The 14070-nt window shown below is 58.8% G+C and overlaps 1 protein-coding gene across 2 annotated transcripts in view; it reads left to right on the forward strand.

The window, feature by feature from the left end:
- Nucleotides 1–3829: 3829 nt before the first annotated feature.
- VANGL2 (VANGL planar cell polarity protein 2) overlaps nucleotides 3830–14070 on the forward strand; it is a 30932-nt gene continuing 20691 nt past the window's right edge. Inside the window, exon 1 of one of the 2 annotated variants that reach the window (XM_045582987.1) lies at nucleotides 3830–4153. The gene's annotated coding sequence lies outside the window, so the exon portion shown is untranslated. The remainder of the gene's footprint in view (nucleotides 4154–14070) is intronic. The other variant, XM_036442353.2, reaches the window with a different exon arrangement.

A 14070-nucleotide genomic window follows, 5' to 3' on the forward strand; every position in this document is an offset into this window, starting at 1 on the left:
AAAACTGTGATGGCCATCCTGCCTGGGTGTGAAGGGTCTGTGCTTGAGGAAGATATAAGGAGTCCTCTTTCTCAGCACCGGTGCTGGGCAAGGGGCCTACTTTCCACCAGAATAGACCTAACCCTTGCCACCGTGGCCTGGGCTGCCTTCCGGGAACAGCTTCATCTGCACAGGAAACCCACAGAGAGCGTCCATTGCCACTCCCGAGCCCTTTGCCTCTTTCCTGGGAGACTCAAGTGTCCAGGGCAGCCTCCTCCCTGCCTGCTCCAGCCCAGCAGCCTCAGGCCCGGGAGCTGGTGAGGAAGTGAGAAAGCCTTCATGGAGGGCCCGGACGCTTGGCTAGGAGCCCCCCGCCCCCTTTCCTTGAACAAGACTCCCAAAAGCATCAGGAATCCCCTTGGCATGGAACACGGCGGGGAAGTCTGACTGGGAATTGACTGGGGCATTATGGGTATGTGGAGGGAGTTCCTTCTGCCACCTTATTAGTTCCATTTTATGGAATGTTTGCTGACTACTGCTCTAGGGCTGAGGAACTGAGGCTTTTAGAAACCGAGAAACTTGCCCACGTCTCAAAGCTAGGAGCTGCACATTCCAAGTTCAATCTGTTCCATGATGTTGTCCGCCAGGCTCCTGACCCCCGCTCTGTCACTAAAGATGGGCCCTCTGAGAAAATCCTGGTTAGAGTCACTCCAGTGCCTATCTGCCTCCTGAAGAATTAGGCAGGCTAGCTCCCTTGGGCCCTGGGGCACACGAGCTTCTTCTTTGGGCCTCTGTTTTCCCATTCTGTGAGTTAAGAATGTGTAAGCTCTCTCTAGTCCAGTGGTCGGCAAACTCATTAGTCAACAGAGACATCTATCAACAGTACCACGATTGAAATTTCTTTTGAGAGCCAAATTGTTTAAACTTAAACTTCTTCTAACGTCACTTCTTCCAAATAGACTCACCCAGGCCATGGTATTTTGTGGAAGAGCCACCCTCAAGGGGCCAAAGAGCCGCATGTGGCTCGCAAGCCGGGGTTTGCAGACCATTGCTCTAGTCAGTTTGGCTCAGTGGATGGAGTGTAGGCCTGCGGACCAAAGGGTCCCGGGTTCGATCCCTGTCAAGGGCATGCACCTCAGTTGCAGGCTCCACCCCAGCCCCGGCCCTGGTCAAGGCTTGAGCAGGAGATAACCAGTCCATGTGTTCCTGTTGCATTGATGCTTCTCTCTGTCTTTCCCTCTCTCTTCTACTCTCTAAAAATCAATGGGAAAATATCCTTGAATGAGGATTAAAAAATTTTTTTAAATTGATTTCAGAAAAGAAGGAAGAAGGAGAAAGAAATAGAAATATCAATGATGAGAGAGAATCATTGATCAGGTGCCTCCTGCATGCTCCCCCCTCCCCCTCACTGGGTATCAAACTTGAAACCCAAATAGGCCCTTGACCAGAATCAAATCCAGGACCCTTCATTCTGCAGGCTGATGCTCTATCCACGGAGCCAAACTGGCTAGGGCCTGGGGTGAGAATTAAAAAAAAAAAAAAAAAGACTTGTAAGAAGGGGGGCACGTCTCTCGCCCCATCAGGGGTAAGGGGTGTGATGGTGGTGTGTGTGTGGTGGGGGGAGGATCCATCTTTCCATGTCCCAGGAGCGGCCCTAGGAGGGGCTGCAGGCTGGGCAAGGCCAGGAGTCGAAGAGTTCCCAGGCCTTCACCTGGTGGTGAGGGTGGCAGGCAGTCCAGAGCATTGCTGCAAGGGACACATCTGACCACTCATATCTCATTTTGGACCTCTCCTCTGTAATCCAAAGTTTTTGTTACAGAGACATCATTGAAAGCCCCCGATCTCACCCTCAGAGAAGAAGGAGAGACCAAGCTTACTCCAGCTTGTCGCCTGATATCTGTGGACATCTTGACTTAGGTTTTGAGCTCAGTCTGGGGCCAGCCTGCAGTGTCCTCTAAGCTGTGTGTGCAGTTCTTGGGTAAGGTGACCAGATGTCCCGCTTTTGGTGGGACAGTCCCGATTTTTAACAATTTGTCCCGCGTCCCGCAGCATTTTCTTGGACCCTCCTGAGGTCTGTGACACAGGCAGCACCGTGTGAACATCACTCTCTCTAACCTGCTGGATAGTCAATCGGGGCCACGGCAGCTCGCACTGTGTCAGATTACACACCGGCTGCCCAGCCTGGGGCAGGGCTGGGAGCACCCAAAGGCCACTCATCTCCCTTTACCCTGACCATGTCTCTCATACTCCTGGTTACCCTCACTGCCAAGACCCCCCGTGCAGCCCACGACAGACACCAAGCAGATAAGTCTGGATGCAGGCAGAAATCTGGTCCCTGAAATAATGATTCTGCATATTCCCTGAGGTCTGCAGCTGCCGAGCCAGGATGTGGGGAGGGGGATGAGGAGAGGCCAGGGTTCAACCAAGGTGTCTCTCTCTGAAGGTTCTCCATCTTTGAATGGTCCCCATGCAGGTGAGGGTGGCTCTGGCCTCATCTGTAGTCAGGCCAGAATGGAGGACTGACTGAAAGGGATGAGATTGGGGGTCTCAGTAAAAATAAAAAAGTCCATCAGGAAGGAGCAAAAACATCCCCAGAGCAGTGAGGCACAAGAGTCTCCTTCCCTGGGGGACTTGTTAATCACAGGGTTGGGAGGGAAGATAGCAGGACCGGGAGGTGGAGGGTGCTGAGGGGTTGGGCTGGGCCAGGGAAAAGTGTGCGCAGGTCTTTTTGAAGTAGGACTATTCCAGGTAAGTGCTGGGTTGCACAGCAAGAACACGGATGATAACACAATCATACTTTTGCTTTCATGTCTTCCACAGAGGACGCACGGGTTTCCCACAGCCTGGACTTTGATGGGCTTGGGGGTGGGGGTCACTCTGGGTGGGTTCCATCTATGGCCCCATCAGGTTTCCTGAAGGCAGAGATGCCCCACTTTCGGGCGGATATTTTTAGAGACCCTGTCATCCCTTCAACGCCCTCCAAGGTGTCGGAAACCCCTGGGGCCGAGGGCCCCGCCTGCTCGGGGTTAGAGACAGGACAGGACAAAGCATTTTTATTCCAGGAAGAAGGGCCCCTCTCCTACAAGCGGACCCAACCCCGGGCGCCCCGGCGGCCGCCTGCTCCCTCCCCCCACCGCCCCGGGCAGGCAGGGCTCCCTTTGTAATTAATCCGGGGGCTCGAACCCGAGGGGAGGGGCGCGCGGTAATGAGGCAGCGCCCAGGCCGACCGGGCGGCCGCCGCTCCAGCGGGAGCGCCGAGTAATTAAATTATTTCTGGAAGCGGGGGATTAGGGGGGTGCCGGTGTCAGGGAAATCCCCGTATGCATGGGAAGGGGGGCCCACTAATTACCATCAGGGGTGCCTCTGCCTCCTCCAGGCTCGGGGGGTGGAGGGGGTGTGTGTGATGGGGAGGGGAGGGTGGAGGATCAGTCTTTCCACGTCCCCGATCCCGCTGGGCTCCGGGTGGCCGCTCTGGGGCCCTAAAGCAGTGCACGCCGCCATCCCCCGGGGCTCGGGGTCGGTCTCCACCGCAGAGGGTCGAGGAGGGCGGCCCCAGGAGGGGGGCTGCAGGCTGGACAAGGCCAAGAGTGAAGGAGGAGTGCCCAGGCCTCGGCTGGGGGCCCGGGTGGGTAGTGGTGGGTGGTGGGTGGTGGGTGGTGGGTGGAGGGTGGCGGCACCGCCACCGGGCGCGCTCGGGGCCGCGGGCACCTGGAGGCGCGGCGGGAGGGGCGCCGGCCGCGGGAAGAGCGGGGCCGCAGACAATGGGCGCGGCGGCGGGAGGGCGGCGGCGGCGGGAACAGCCGGGGGCGGCGCCGGGCGCGCTCCCCGCCCCTCCGCCCCACGCCGCGCCCCTCCCCCTCCGCCGCCGGCTCCCGGTCCGAGTCCCGATCCCCGGTTCCCGGTTCCTAGACATCAGGGCTCGCCATGGGTGCCTGAGCGCCCCCCTTGCCCCCGGCCCCCTGCCCCGGGGCCTTGCGGGGGCAGAGGCAGCAGCGGTCTGGGACGAAGAGGAGGTGACTGGGCTGCGGAGCCCCTTCCCTCCACCCACCCCCCGCGTCCGCCCGCCGGGCTGGGAGCGCGGAGTTCGGAGCGGCCCGGGGCGCTGCGGATACAAAGGCGCCGGGCGGCGGCGGGGCGCCCGCCCAGGCCACCGGGCAGGTCGCAGCGGCGGCGGGTGAGCCGGGGCGCGGGGCGCGGGCAAAGTTTGCAAAAAATAAAAAGAAAGCAACAGAGCAGGAGGGCTATCCTGCAAGGGGCAGGGGGTGCCCGGCCCCCCGAGCGAGCGGGGCGGCGTAGTGGGGGGGGGGGAAGGGGAGCGTGGGTCAGTCCCCTTCCGGTGCGATCCCCCCGCTGCACCGCGGAGCACCCCCCCCCCCCAACTTTGGGAGGGGAAGGGGCGTGTGGGGAGGGGGCGGAGCTGGGCCTGGCGAGCCGGGGACTTTCCTGGGCCCGGGGTCCGGGTGGGGGCCTTCCTGATCCCGGGGAGCCTGTGAGAGCCGGAGCCTGGGAGTGCGCGGAGGTGCGGGCAGAGGCAGCGCAGGGATGGGGGTGCGGGCGTTGGAAGCGAGGCGCTCAGGGTGCATCCACACCTCTGGGGCGTGGGGAGGGACAGGGGAGGGGTGGCTCAGGGTGCAAAGTGATGTCTTGGGGGGCCTGCCCTGCAGAGGAGAGGGTGTGTGGGTGCCGCTGGAGGATGGGGCCAGCGGGCTGAGACCCCGGCACTGGGCATGCGGGCCCCGGGGACTGGGCGCCGCATCCCTCTCCCCACTCCCAGGTACCCATTGGGGGCGCGGGGGGCTCTGCACGGGTGAGTTTGAAAGGGCTGGTGGAGGACCAGGGTGCACCATTCTTTGTTTTCTTGTGTCCTGCAGTCAGGTGGGCCCCGGGGGCTGGAGGTGGAGGTGTTTTTCTGTGCCCACTGAGTGTGTGTGCAGCCAGGGAGGGAGCGGCGGAGCGCGGGGCTGCTGTGTGTTTGGATATGGATTTACGTGTGCACTCCGGGGGAGGATGGGTCTGTGGGAACGAGGTGGTGGTGGTGGTGGCGGCGGCTGGGGGGTTTGTGGGAAAGAGGTGTGTAGGTATGGAGGGAGATGGGTGTGTAAGAGCAGAATGGGGCATATAGCCAAATGGGCGTGTGTGCGCCTGTGTGCTGGGAAGCGGTGTGTTTGAATCTGTTCTCTTGTGTGTAACCTTTGTGGGTACACCAGTACCAGGGTGTGTGTGTGTGCTTCTGAATGTTGGGGGTACCGCCTCTTGCCTCTGCAGGCAGACTCTCCTGGCGGAAAACCCAAAGGGAGGCCTCTCTGGAGGCGGCGGAGGCTTCTGGGGTGTCCCTGACTGGGCTCTAGGGTGCTGCCTTCAGCCTCGGAGACCGAGGGGTGAGAGGGAGGGGGCCATCTTAGGAAGGGCCTGTTTTGGGAAGTGGGTTTTTCTAGCAAAGGGTGTGTGTTGTGGGGAATAGGAAAAGGGGGTTCTGGGTATAGTCCTGAGGAATCGGGGATTGAAGGAATCAGGGAAGAGAATAAGAAGGACCTCGGACCCCTCTTCATAGGCTGGGCTTCAGTGCTCGGAGGGGTTACGTTCGTGGCTTTCCAGCTCGAATTCAGCCCCGTGCCCCCCAGGCCACTGTTCTCCTGGAAAGCTTTCTTGGAGTTTCTGCCTCAGAGCCCAGTAACTGCCCTGCCTCCAGCATCCGACAGTTCCTCAGGAGTCTTGGGGTTTGGAACGGATGAGACGGGGTAACCAACAACTTGGGTCCCCCTCCATGGGGGTGAGGGTGGCATGGGAGCTCTAGGGAGGCCGGGGGTGGGTGGTCTTCGGGAGTTTTTGAAGACGTGTGTGTGGTTTGTCAAATGGTTTCCCGTTTCACCGGCAAGAAGTATGATCGGATGGGGCTGTGGTTTGGGGCCAGGTCTGAGAGCGAGGAATGGGGGCTGAGCATGCAAGAGGGCAGATGCCCGATTTGGGGAAGGGGCAGGCACTCACATCCCGTCATCAGGACAGCACCGTGCGACATCAGATTGCCTGGGAAGTGGATGTGTCTGCTCCCAGAGAAGCAGCAGCCACCCGCTTTCCCTCCTCACTCTTGTCTTTTCTGGAGCGAAGGGAGGGGGGGTGCCCTTTTCCTTCTTTTGGTGCGCCCCTTGTTTGCCCAGTTCCCTCTCTCCGCCATTTTGCTCTGGCTGGCAGAGGTCAGGTCACGGCACCCAGCCTTAGGAGCTGGGACTGTGCGTGGCCGTGAGGGTCTCTGGGACATGGGATTGGGATGCTGGAGTCCCCAATGGGCACAGCAGTTGGGATGTGTCCTCTGCAGTCCTCAGGCTCCCCACTTTCCGAAGGCTCCGGGATAGGGGTGGTGGGAGTTAGGAAGTGTGGGAGCTGGGTATAGAGGCAGAGTAGGAAGTCTGGATTTTTAAAAAAATGCGTGATTCACTCCAGTGTGACCCCTGTCTGATGGGCAACGCGCCTGCGGCCAGCGTGGGCCCGCATCCGGCACGGTGAGCTGTGGGCTGTGGGCACCTTGCTCCGGGCACTCTCTCTGCATGCGTGTGTACTGGCGGGGCACGCTGCCAAGGAGACAAAAGGAAGTGCCATCTCTTCAGGCACCTCCAGACGGGACCCAGAGGCCACATGCCCGCTCTGCGCCTGCCCCCCTGGGCTTGCTCCTGCGTCTGTTTCCTCTGATTTCCCAGGGGAGGCCTCTCTGTGGTGCCCACTGTCTGTTCCTTCTGTTCCCCGGAAGCCTGAGGAAGGCCCCCCTCCCTGGGTCCAGACCAAGACAGACGTTTGTCTGCTTGTCCGGTTCCCAAGCGGGCCTTCCCGTTGGAAGGGGCGTGAACTTACTCGGTGAACAGAAGCTTTGAGGGAAGAGTTCTGGGGCTCTCCTCACTTCCTCTGAGTTTTAGGGGTTCCAGTCGTCTCCTCCTGCAGCAGCTCCCCACACTCTGAGGCCCACGGGAAGAGTCTGACGTGGTTGGGATTAGCACTACATAGCGATGTCATGTTGGGGTTTAAGAATCCCGTTCCTCAGCCTCTTCGGTGTCTTAAGACACCAGCCTCTAACCCCAGGTAGGACCTTTCACAGTAAATCCCAGGTCCGCCAGGCCTCCTTCCCTGGGTCTCAGCTGCGTTTAAATCCCTTTTTTGTCACCTCCTAGTTTTGTGGCCTTAGAAAAAAATAGGTAACTTTAAAATGTATTTTTAATATATATATTATATATATTTTAAATATATATTTTATTAATTTTTTACAGAGAGGAAGGGAGAGGGATAGAGAATTAGAAACGTTGATGAGAGAGAAACATCGATCAGCTGCCTCCTGCACACCCCCCACTGGGGATGTGCCTGCAACCAAGGTACATGCCCCTGACCGGAATCGAACCCAGGACCCTTCAGTTTGCAGGCCGATGCTCTATCCACTGAGCCAAACGGGTTTCAGCTATAGGTAACTTTCTGAAGCCTCACCTGTCTCACGCAGTTAAACTAGGTGCCGCCTCTATGTTTATGAGCATGAGATGGAGTCCTCTGTGGAGAGCATCACACGGTGCCCGGCACAGGGGGCGCCCTCGGGAGTCGATGGGAGCAGCTGCGGTCTGGTTCTGGTTCTGGTTCTGGTGGAAGGTGGCGATGGAGAGAGGTCTGGGCTGGGAGGACAGAGGCTTTGCTTCTGCTCTCCTTCCGGCGGACCACGCTGGGCACTTCCATTTGCTAGGCCCGGTGTGGAGCCCCGGGGACGGGGGGGGGGGGGGGGGGGGGAGGGGGGGGCGTGAACGAGACAGGTTTTCACGGGGCAGGCATGCCTAAGCATGTTGACCCATTAGCCCAGTGAGTGCTGTGTGGAGGTATGTTCTGGAGGCCGCCATAGAGCAAGGGTGCTTGGAGAAGGGCCTTATGCTGGCCGTTTTTAAAAAATATATATTTTATTGATTTTGTACAGAGAGGAAGGGAGAGAGATAGAGAGTTAGAAACATCGATGAGAGATAGACATCGATCAGCTGCCTCCTGCACACCCCCCACTGGGGATATGCCCGAAACCAAGGTACATGCCCTTGACCGGAATCAAACCCGGGACCTTTCAGTCCCCAAGCCGACACTCTGTCCATTGAGCCAAACCGGTCCTGGCCCTGGCCGGTTTTTTAATTGAGGTGCATGTCACATCACATAAAATTAGCCATGTAAAGGCGAACAGTGGCGTTTGGTACATTCTCAGTGTTTGTGCAACGCTGGCTTCTATCTGACATCCCTTTTCCACCACTATGCAGTGCCTTCCCACTTTCCATCACCAGTCTGCATGCTGACTCTGCGGGTTTTTACCTGTTCTGGATATTTCATAGAAATGGAATTTTCCAGTGTGTCTGGCTTCCCTTACTTCCTGTGACCTTTGCTGGGTTCATCCGAGCGGTAGCAGGTGTCAGACTGCGTTCCTTTTCATGGCTGAGTCGTAGTCCACCGTGTGGCTGGGCCTTGGCTGGACGTAAAGGACGCACTGCAGGCGGAGGCTGAGCCAGCTCAGGGGTGTGGGTGAACCACACACAACTTGGCATTATTGGGTCCTGGAGAATGTGGTGGGGACTTGGCCTCAGTTTCCCTGCCTGTGAAACCAAGTCCTCTGTGGTTGGTGGGATGAAGGAAATGGGAAGAGAAAAGACTGGGCTATTATTGCCTCTTCTCAGCGTCTGGGTGGGGAAGGGACTTTTTCATATATATAGTTATATATGTTTTTATTGATTTCAGGAAGGAAGTGGGAGGGAGAGAAAGAGATAGAAACATCAGTGATGAGAGAGAATCATCCATCGGCTGCCTCTTGCACATCCCCTACTGGGGATTGAGCCCGAAACCCAGGTCCCGTGCCCTGACTGGAGATCGAACTGTGACCTCCTGATTCATGGGTCAATGCCCAACCACTGAGCCACCCTGGCCGGCAGGGATGGGACTTTTTAACTCACTCTTTCCTCCTTTCTGGGCAGCGCCCTCTTTATGCATCTCTCTTCCTCCCCTTGGATTCCCATCTTCCTATTCTACTGAGCGACCACTTCCCATCTCTCCGAATTGGCCTGACGGTTCTCCTCTTACCCACGCCAGGTGGGTAGTCACTTGGGTGGCTTCTGTCATGTGACCTCTTTGAGATCTGGAGAGAAACGAGGCAGCTCAGGGAGAATCCTGCCATTCCTCCCCCGCACCCTGCGAGGTACCCAGTAGGAGACGGAGGGCAGTGGGGGGCGGGGCCTCTTTGGAAATGAGGTCCTGCTGTGCGTGCCCGGTGCCCCTGGCAAGGTTGGTAATTACAGATGTGGCATCTGGGGAGGGTTTGGGAGAAGCGGGGCTGGATTCAGCAGAGCTGAGGATATCCTGGTAATCAGGGAGGGGCCGTGAGGGGGAGAGTGAGAAGAAGCTGGGGGCTGGGGTGGGGCAGGAAGCTTGGGGCCCCTTTCCTGGGCCACTCCGTGCACAGCTGGGCTTGGTGCCTGTAGGAGAGTGGGAGGTGACTGAAGCACAGGCCCTGCTTCACTGTAAGTGCAGGAGGGAGGAGGCTGGGGATCCAGAACCCCTGAGGAAAGAGGCAGAGAGAGGAAGGGGGGTGTTGGCTGCTCTCCTAGGCAGTGCCTGGCTTTGGTCTCAGAGAGGGGCTGTCATTTGGGGCCAACAGTGTAGCCAAAGGTGATTGGGGATTTGCTTCTCGCAGTGAGGCTGGGGATTGGCCTTCCGCCCTCTTGAAGGATGAAGAGGAAGGAAATACCATTTTATGGAACATCTGTTATGTGCCTGATTCTGTGGTACTCCGTATACACTGTTTCCTTGAATACACTGTTTCCTCTTCGCCCTCCTGAGTAAGCACTATCACCCCCACTTTACAGATAAGAAAACACGTTTAGAGGCGACTAGCCACTCGTTAGGATCACACAGCTCCTCAGAGGCCGCGTCAGGCCCATCTCCCTTCACTGCTCCTCCGTTTCCCAGCGCGCTCTTCCCCTCCTCCCTCACTCTCACTCCAGTGAGGACTGGTTTTGCTCCTTGTTGCCTTTAATCTTGAACTTGAACGATTCCCCTGTCTTCTGAGAAGCACGGTGAGTCCAGTTACCAGCCTGAGGAGGAGAGAAGCTTTCCCTGAGGCAGGGTGACCGGAGTCTCCTGGAGGAACCGGAGGGGCACCTCCTGGGGCCGGCTCTTCCTCTCCGCTGGGTCTCTTCACCTGTGGGGGCTCCAGCCACCGTGGCCCAGCAGCCTCCCAACAGCATCCTGCACGGAGAGCTGCTCCCAGTGAAAGCAGGGGTCTAGACCAGTGGTTCTCAGCCTTCCCAAGGCCGGGACCCTTTCATACAGCCCCTCATGTGGTGGTGACCCCCAACCACAAAACTATTTTCGTTGCTACTTCATACCTGTCATGTTGCTCCTGTTAATGAACTGTAATGTAAATATTTGTGTTTTCCGATGGTCTTAGGCTCTACAGCAGTGGTTCTCAACCTGTGGGTCGCGGCCATCGGAAAACAGATATTTTCGTTATGGTTCATCACTGTAGCAAAATGACAGTTAGGAAGCAGCAACGAAAATAGTTTTGTGGCTGGGGGTCACCACCGCATGAGGAGCTGTATGAAAGGGTCGGCCTTGGGAAGGTTGAGGACCACTGCTCTAAAGGGCACTGGTAAGAGGCTGCTGGAAAACTCTGCAGGCATCGAGGGCCAGGCTCCCGGTCAGAAGAGAGAGGATGCCCGGCTCTGGGGAGGACTCTGGCTCTCAGGGAAAGTGGGGGGCAGGAGGGAACAGGTGCTGAGCCTGAGGTGTGACTGCGGTCACTTAAAACACAGCCACGTGTGAACAGAGACACTTGCTTGGTTGTTGTTGAGTCACCTGCTCTGTCCATAGAAGGGAGGTCGCACACAGGAGGGGTGGGGATGTTGGGCTCCTCAGGAAGAGGGAAGACCTCCGGCGATGGGTTTGTCCGGGGGATGGAGGTTGTTTGGAACTGGGCCTTTCAGCGGGCTTGGTTTTCCTAGATAAGAGCTGGCGAGGGGTGAGGAGAAGGACAGGGAAACTTGGGGCGCCACCTGCACCCCGTCACACAGTGCCTCCCACCCGGAGGCCCACCCTCCTGCTTTCGCCACACAAACCGACCCTCACATCGAAGCTGTCTCCGTCCCATGCCGCCGAGGGGTGGCGGACTCGGAGGGGCCCTCGGGGCCGGGACCGCTGGGGCCTCCCGGGTGTCTTTCGAAGAGGAGGAAGGAGGGAGGGTTTTGCTTTCCCTGAGCTGGGGGTGCTGTGCACACGAGGTTGGCCTGGGGGCCATCCCAGCTGGCTCACCCTCCGGGGTCCACCTCCTCTCGGCCCTGCAGACAATCCGAGCTCCCTATTTTTTCTTTTTCTTGGCTCTTCCAGAGCCTACCTGGTGGGCAGGTAGGGGCCAGCGAGGGGGGAGCATTGTGGGTGGGAATCATGAGACCTGCCCCTGGGCGAGCATTAAACAGCATCCAGGCATCTAGAAGCCCCGGTTCCCTCACCAGCGTGGCCTCCACCTGGGACAGGTGCCAAGGGGATTACTCACCTTTGCTACTGCACCCTCTTCCCCTGCCACCTTCCCCTCCAGACTGGCTGGGAACGGGTCTGGGGAGGCTCGGGAATGGGGCTCAGGTGAGTGTGTGTGTGTGTGTGTGTGTGTGTCTACGCCCTTGTGTGTGCTTGCGTGTGGTGTTCTGGGGGGCAGAAGCTCTCTGAGCGCTGGGGTGGGGGTAGGGGTGCCAGAGAAAGCAGAGCAGGTCTCTACAGAACCTGCCTGGACGGGGCAGGTGGAGCTGGGCGGGGCGGGCAGGAGCCCATCCAGGTTCCAGAGGGGGAATGCGCCTGTGGGTGTGAGTATGTGTCTGTGTTTACGTGTGTCTGTGGATTTGGAGGGTACCCAGCCTTCGGCGGAGGGAGATTAAGGAAGTAGCTGGAGCGGGCTTGGCGCTGGCCTCCCGGACTCCTTTTCAGTTGGGACCCGAGCTCAGGTGTCCTGGCCGGGAGCCCAGCCCGCGGGCCGCCCCTGCTCCTGGCGCTGGGGTCTGGTGGGGGGCAGCTCTGGAAACAGCCGCCTGGCAGCCCGGGCACAGCCTCGCTTTCTACCCGGGCCCGTGGGGAGGAGGGTTCTGCCCCTCGCCCGGGGCTGTGGGGCGGTGAGCTCATGTCTGGGGCCGTCCTGGGAGAGCGCCTGGTGAGCGGGGCTGGAGCGGGCATGTGGTGCCAGCTCCTGGGCTCCCTGGTCCAGCTCTCGCCTCCCCCTCAGCCCGCTGAGATCCAGCTGTTCTGTACGGCCTCCTGGGGAGCACTGTCCCCAAGGACATCGGGGCCTTTTGCAGGGGACAGGACGGAGGCGTCGGGGCTGGTCCTGGCCCCCTCTTCGCCTTTGTCCCTTTTGTGGCCCGAGACCCAGCCTGGGCCTCTTGGCATGGTGGCTTGGGAAGGAAGGAAGGGCCATTTGGACCCTCCGTTGGGAATGGTGAATTGTAGGGGCAGAGACCACCCCTTTGAGGGCTAGGAGCTCTTTGGTCTCGGAGGTCTTGGTTTCCGCCTGTCTTCGGCCTCTCTCTCTCTCTCTCTCTCTCTCTCTCTCTCTCTCTCTCTCTCTCTTTTAAATATATTTTATTGATTTTTTACAGAGAGGAAGGGAGAGGGAGAGAGAGTTAGAAACATCGATGAGAGAGAAACATCGAGCAGCTGCCTCCTGCACACCCCCTACTGGGGATGTGCCCACAACCAAGGTACATGCCCTTGCCCGGAATCGAACCCGGGACCTTTCAGTTCACAGGCTGACGCTCTATCCACTGAGCCAAACCGGTTTCGGCCTGTCCACTCTCTGAACCTTTGTGTGGTGAGAAGGGGGGTTGGGGCAGGAGCCCGTGAGTTCTCTGTCCTGGCCCCACCGTCTTGGCGGTTCCAGAACCAGAAGAGGCTCCTGAAGGGCCCGGACTCGCTCTGAGAAGAACACACACATTTCAGTCACAGCCCGGGACTCTTTCTAACCAATGGGGGCCAGAAGCGGGCTGCTCCCACGCCATGGCCACGGGCGCCCCACCTTCTCTCTCTGGGCCCCGTTTTCTCTGTGGATCTCAGGTTCTACCCCGAAGGCGTCTTCCAGCTTAGTGCTGGCACCTGCTGCACTGGGTCCTCCTGAGGGAGGGGATGGAGGGGGAGCTGGGGAGAGACATGGGTACCGTGAGAGGTGTGGGTCCCTCTCTGTCCTCCGTGGGAGCCATGCCAGGGTCCCCCACAGTGGACACCGTCCGCTCCCCACTGGTGTCACAGGACGGCCTGGTTTGAGCTCGCCGATGAGACTCGAGAAGGGGTGACACCTAGGGAGACGTGTGGCCGAGAGGAAAAACAAGGGGCCTGAGGGGGGCAGGTGTGGCTTTGGGTCTCTGCCGTGCTTTTTTTTTTTTTAAGCAGGGAAGCCAATGCTTGATTTCTTTTTTTTCTTTTTTTAAAAAAATATATTTTATTGATTTTTATACAGAGGGAAAGGGAGAGAGATAGAGAGTTAGAAACATCGATGAGAGAGAGTCATCGATCAGCTGCCTCTTGCACACCCCCTACTGGGGATATGCCCGCAACCAAGGTACATGCCCTTGACTGGAATCGAACCTGGGACCCCTCAGTCCCCAAGCCGACGCTCTATCCATTGAGCCAAACCGGTCCCTCTGCCGTGCTTTTTCTCGGAACACACATCCAGCTCCGGGGACACGGGGCTAGGAGGCAGGGCTCCCGGTGCCCCCCAGGAGGATGGGCACCCAGCAGTTGGGGTGGAGCTCACACTGGCATCCTTGCACGTTGGGGCTGTGGTGGGGGAAGACCAGGGGCACCCCCATGTCCACACCACCTGAGGGTTGCAGAGGGGAAGGGGGTGCAGGGCACATGCAAAGACCCAGGCTCCTGTGTGGGAACCAGAGGGCTTTAGGGGTGTGGGAGGGGGGGGCGGGGATCCCTAGACTCCTCTGGGGGTGGCCTCAGAAGAGGGGCCACGGCCTGTCCTCCCGCATCAGGCAGGACCGCCCTCCCCTGCCCAGATGGAGAGGAAGGCCTGGGCGGAGAGCGGGCCCACCAGACCTGCCCTTTGAGAGGAAC

Source organism: Pipistrellus kuhlii, unplaced genomic scaffold (assembly GCF_014108245.1).
Source record: "Pipistrellus kuhlii isolate mPipKuh1 unplaced genomic scaffold, mPipKuh1.p scaffold_m20_p_18, whole genome shotgun sequence".
Classification (NCBI taxonomy): Eukaryota; Metazoa; Chordata; class Mammalia; order Chiroptera; family Vespertilionidae; genus Pipistrellus; species Pipistrellus kuhlii.